Genomic DNA, 6,000 nt, shown 5'->3' with positions numbered 1-6,000 from the left:
TTCATCCCAGTGTGTTTGTCATGTTCTGCGCAGGTGTTGTCTTATGTGTGGCTTGAGGTCTGTGTAGGGTATCGCTGTAATGTCTACAGTGTTCCTGAGTGCAGCAGCAGCGGCCCTCTCGTCTGCCAACTCGTTCCCAGCGATCCGTGCGTGTCCTGGGACCCAGCAGAGGACCAGCTCATGCTTTTGTGCATACACGGACATGATAGTGTTGAATACAAGATTAACTATGTGGTTTTTGGGGGGTGTATCTCAAGGAATCTGTGTAGATGATAGACCCGCTTTCGAAGCGTCGTCGGCGGCAGCGGCGGGCTTTGTGCGCTTGCCCACTGTCGTCCATCCCGCCGTATCTCTGGGACTTATGTCGCTGCCTTGAACTCCGATGCTCGTGCGGCCGTCGTGGCTGCCGAGCTGCAGATCCGAGCTCCTATCTTCCTTCGGTGCCGTGCTATTATCCATCGCCATGTCCGCGTGGGCCATACCGAGCAGCGGTTAGGCCTAACGGCCGGTGACAGCGCTCCCGGGGGGCGTACTCGCGCTAGGCCTCGGCTAGGCTTAGCGGGGCGGCCACGCTGTGCACAAGAAAATCGTTCGTAAATCGAGTAATTCACGTACCACTTGGTCGACTGTGGTGTCAGTCGGTGCCGGAGATGGTACCGCCCACTGTGGTAACAATGAAACTTCGGTATAGGATAATTAGCGCTGCGATAATTGGTACATTAGCGGGAGCCGACGTGAAGCGCGTCCGCACTCGCCGGCCTCCTAGCGGCCAAAAAAACACACAGGCTGGAAACCGATGTCGTCGGGAGCTTCCCGCCGGCCGGAGATGCTGTTACGATCGGCGTACGGTGTTGCGAAGCCCGTCTGAAATACTATCGGGTTTAATCACTCCATCATTCCGTCTTCCAGTTTTCGCCGGTTTCCCGCCCCCTCTCATCAATGGGGAACAACGCGGCTTTGTACGCAATGACGCGGCCGCGACTGACGCTACTGCTGGACACGAGCCGCTTTCAGCACCCGCCATAGAGGCAAGCCACAGTGACCGAGAAAGTTGCACGGAGTTGGTGAGAAAGGCGTCGCGAGGCATTGCCCTTCCGGCGGCAGGCTAAGCAGGCCTTTCTTTGGCTGTCATCTCCTCGCATTGGGGGGACCCTTTGTGGAGGGTTCGAGACGCCGCTGTTCAACGAGCGCCCGACGCTGGGTTACAAATGGGGGCCCAGTGTCGTTTCAATATCAGGTGGTCCAAAGGGCTTCGACCTTAGTAGGAAGATTGCAAAACCGAAGTCAACCTGATGCTGACATTCGCAAGGGGGAAAAGTGCCTTCTCTCTGAGTGTGTGGGCGTCAATTTCGGTGCCACGGACTTCCGTGATTTTGCGTTCCTAAAAGAGGGTAAGAAAGGGTGAAAGCGGCAGCACCCAAACTGGTTATTTGATCTCCAGCACGCCGGAGAGCAGAACCCTGTTCACTCAGTCAAACGCCAAGTAAATTTCTCTACATAAAGTTTATTTCTTCGCCCTACTCGGCGCCAATATTTGCACCAACTCTGGACCAACGGACGCCATCACCGGTCATGCTACCAGATCCGCAAAACGAGGCAGCTGAGGGAGACCCATGAGATGGTGCCCATCTACAATGACACTGACCACCTGTACATCACGCTGCCTAACCAGCTTGATGTGTATTACGTCGTAGAATACTAGAAGACAAACCCTGTGCGTGCGGCCGCCTGTGTGCATTCAGGACTGTTTGCCTGCTCTGTGCCGCATGAGTTAATGGACTCTCGCTGGGTTCGAAGGGCCTCCACGATCGCACCATTTTCCTGCGGAACGGCCTCGAGGCAAGTTTAGGTACTTCCAATTGCCTTGGTCCGTTCTGTGCCATCGTGAGTTCACAAGGTAAACTCTTCGGCTGAATGTTGAATGGACTCAAGGCCCATCTACTGCATCAAGACAAATGGACCGTCCTGTGGGATACCACACACCAGACTGTGAACAGAATCATGGTGCGGCTGCGCTTCCGAGAGTGGGGACCTCTGGTCGTCGGTGTCTCAGCCGTCGAGAAAGTAAGAAACGAGCTGCAAAATGCCGACTACACTGAAACCTGAGTGCACGGAAGATGAAGCCCGAGACGGCCATCGGTTCTCTGCCCGACATCCTCCAAAATGGGTACCTACCAAATGTGATCCCGGTGCCGCTGGGGCTCCTTGCACCCGCCGAAGGCGCTAATTATAGCAATATTAAATTTCGGCTTGATGCAACACTGGGGGATGTATCCATGTGGACACGCGTCAAGAACAGTAATGATTACAAGCCAGAAAAGTAGCTGAGCCGCTTTCCACCATGCATCCCACGTCCAACATCAAGAGGCTCCTCAATGCGTCCGGCTTCGCCCAGCAGGACTGTGATGGGACTGCCCGGACAGCCTTTCTGTTCCACTAGGGCCACAAGAGCGGCTCGATGCCCACCATGAACTAGCACTGTCCTGTGGTCCTGTGACGAGAATTCCTTGCTGATCCCGTGGTCTGTGCGGGACACCCAAATCATGGTCATTGTGGCGGCATCCGTTGTTATGTCCACGCTATGCCGCTGTATCTCGCTGTATCCCGCTTCAACTACAAAAGCAAACACCAGCCCTCAGAGCCGACCACAGATCTTTTGGCGGTACTGCACCAAACTGGCCTTCCAGGGTAATTTCTTTTATTTTTCCGAGCAGGTGGAGATTCTCGGAGTGAGCGGGTGCAGCCTTGACTTGCTTTCTTGTTCCACGGGGAATATAGAAGGTTCAGGAGAATCTCCCGTCCGCTTCAGCGTAAGGTGGGTAGAAGCCCATTGAAGACCAGCACATCAGTTGTCAAGTGTGCCCAAGAAATGCCCAGGATTCTGAAAAAATAAAAAGACACGGCAGAAGGAAAAAAACAAACGCACGCATAGAAAAAAATCGCACACCATACATAAAGAAAAAAGGACACTCTAAAATCCCGGGCGACCTTAGCCGATTGGCCGAAAAAATAGCCGCTGGGCGAAAAACAGATTTAGTACCCGATTTACCCCGAAGGGGAGCAACGAAGTGCTCTAAGAATTCTATCTATGGCAATGCCATTTAAACAGGATAGCGAAAAAAATTAAGACTCGATCAACATGAAAAAAATGAAGTAAAAAAATGATGATCTTGCATATACTCAATAAAAACCAGAGGCCAAAATAAAACCCTGGAATGGTTTGAGGCAAAGAAGACAGTGAGAGAAAATAAGAGTGAAAAATGGAGCATCCAGGGGCCAAAATAAAACGCAGCCATGGTTGAAAGTGATGATGATGATCGTTGGTTGTTTATGGCGCAAGGCCAACTGGGGCAAAGAGCGCCAAAACAATAGTCGATGATAGGGGTGAAACCTTAAACACTAAGTAAAATTAGCAAAAACAAAAGTAAAATCACAACACGACAATGAGCATGGCTGGTGTATAGGGCCAGATTTCATGATGCGTGATAGGAAATGAGGTTTAAAAACTTGACGTCGGACAAATACTCAAACACACGTTTCACGGAAACAGTGGCATCATCACCTAGGAAAAACGATGGATGTAGGGGAATATGTTGTCTGTAGAGTTCTCTGAAGTGTTTGTGTCGTGTTGTGTGAAGTGCCTTGCATGTGATTAGTATGTGCACTACGGATAGGGCCTCTCCGCACCTGCTGCACTGGGGTCTAGAAGATCCCGTCAGCAGATACGAGTGCGTTGCATGGGTGTGCCCTATCCGCAGCCTACCCAAGGCGACTTCTGTGTGTCTGTTGCGTGTGTCAGTGGTGTATGGTCCCAAGCGTGGTTTTATAGCGTGTAGCTTGTTGTCTGTCTGTTCACTCCAGTGTGTTTGCGATGTTCGACGCAAGTGTTGTCTTATGTGTGGCTTGAGGTCTGTATATGGTACGGTTGTTATGTCTACAGTGTTCCTGAGTGCAGCAGCAGCTGCCCTCTCGTCTGCCAACTCGTTTCCAGCGATCCCAGCGTGTCCTGGGACCCAGCAGAGGAGCAGCTGATGCTTCTGCGCGTACACAGACATGATAGTGTTAAATACAAGATTAACTATGTGGTTTTTGGGGGGTGTATGCGATGACAGTGCGCGAACGACACTCAAGGAATCTGTGTAGATGATAGACTTTGGAATATGATTTTCAAGTATGTGCCGTACAATCAATAAAATTCCATATGCTTCTGCTGAGAAAATTGTTGTGTGGACGCTCATGGTTCTGGCTGCACTGAAATTCGGACCATGAGCAGCGCAGGAGACCATAGTGGAGGTTTTAGACGCGTCACTGTAAAATTCTGCAAGTGGGTATTTAAACTGCAGAGACAGAAAGTGCTGCAGTATTGCAGCTCGCGGTACCAGATTTTTGTCAAGTTTCATAAAAGAAAGGTCGGAGGAAACAGGACGAACTTTCCAAGGAGGTAAAATGTCTGAAAAGGATGATCTGTACACGTCTAAAAACGAAGCGCTCAGATCCGAGGCTCGCTCTCTCACTCGAAGTGAAAAGGGCAGAGGAACGGATGGGCGATTTACAAAAAACACAGATGTGGATGTGTCGTTAAAGACAGGATAAAAAGGATGGTTATTCAGCGATGAAATTTTAAAAGCATAAAGCAAGTCCATGTACGACCGTTGGTTCTCAAGGCTCCACTTATTACACTCGGCATACAGACTCTCAACAGGGCTAGTGCGAAAAGCACCCGACGCAAGCCGTAGCCCCAAGTGTAGCACTGGGTCAAGCATTCGCAACGCTGTTTTAGTCGCCGACCCATATACCACACTGCCATAGTCTAAACGAGACCCAACCAAAGCAGTATACAAGCGAAGCAGGAGTTCTTTGTCGGAACCGTAGGATTGGTGGGAGAGAACCTTAAGTATATTCATTGTTTTGAGACATTTATTTTTAAGTTCCTTGATGTGGGGAATGAATATGTTTCTGGTCAAACACAACACCTAAGAACTTGTGCTCCTTGTTTACAGGAAGCGACACGCCATTGAGAGTAATGTCTGGGTCCAGATGGACCCCGCGCTTCCTGGAGAACACAACGCAGGAGCTTTTTGCAGGATTCAATTTAAACCCATTCTTGTCTGCCCAGCCGGCAAGCTTCTTGACACCAAGCTGGACTTAACGTTCGCATATTGACATATTACATGATTTAAAAGATATTTGCACGTCGTCTACATACATAGAATAAGAGATTGCTGGTGGCAGTGCCTTTCCAAGAGAGTTCATCTTTACGATAAAGAGAGTGCAACTCAACACGCCACCTTGCGGCACGCCATTTTCTTGGACGTGAACCTTTGAAAGTGCACAACCAAGTCTTACTCTGAACGTTCTCTCCGACAAATAACTAACAAGGGTGTTCAACATATTACCCGAAACACCAAATGACCTGAGGTCACTAAGGATCCCATAACGCCAACCGGTGTCGTAGGCCTTCTCGAGATCGAAAAAGACAGTTAAACCGTACTGCTTATGCACGAAGGCATCCTTGATGTATGAGTCAAGAGCTAAAAGTTGATCGTTCGTCGATCGCCCCACCCTAAAGCCTGCCTGGCAGCTCTCGAGAAGACCATTGTACACGAGGAAGTACACGAGCCTGCGATTGATCATCTTCTCGAAGAGCTTGCACAGGCAGCTCGTCAGGGCTATTGGACGGTAACTTGAGGGGGACGACGGGTCCTTTCCCTCCTTCAAGAAAGCCACTACAATGGCCTCCCTCCAAGAGTGTGGAATGTGCCCCGAAAGCCATATTTTATTATAAAGATGTAGAAGTACTTCAAGTGTGTCTGCGTGTAGGTGTTGTATCATTGTGTATGTAATGTTTTCTGGGCCTGGAGCTGAGGGTTTACACTTGCTCAGAGCAGCCCTCAGCTCATGTAGTGAAAACAGGGAGTTGTAAGAAGTCTGTGATTTGTTGTTGTCGTGTAGGGACTTCTTTTCACAAGAGGTTTTATGTTTCAAGAAAGTGTTCGTGTA

This window comes from Haemaphysalis longicornis, unplaced genomic scaffold (genome assembly GCF_048455015.1).
Source record: "Haemaphysalis longicornis isolate Haplotype H1 unplaced genomic scaffold, Haemaphysalis longicornis Haplotype H1 scaffold_3, whole genome shotgun sequence".
Lineage (NCBI taxonomy): Eukaryota > Metazoa > Arthropoda > Arachnida > Ixodida > Ixodidae > Haemaphysalis > Haemaphysalis longicornis.
This window is presented reverse-complemented; position numbering follows the sequence as displayed.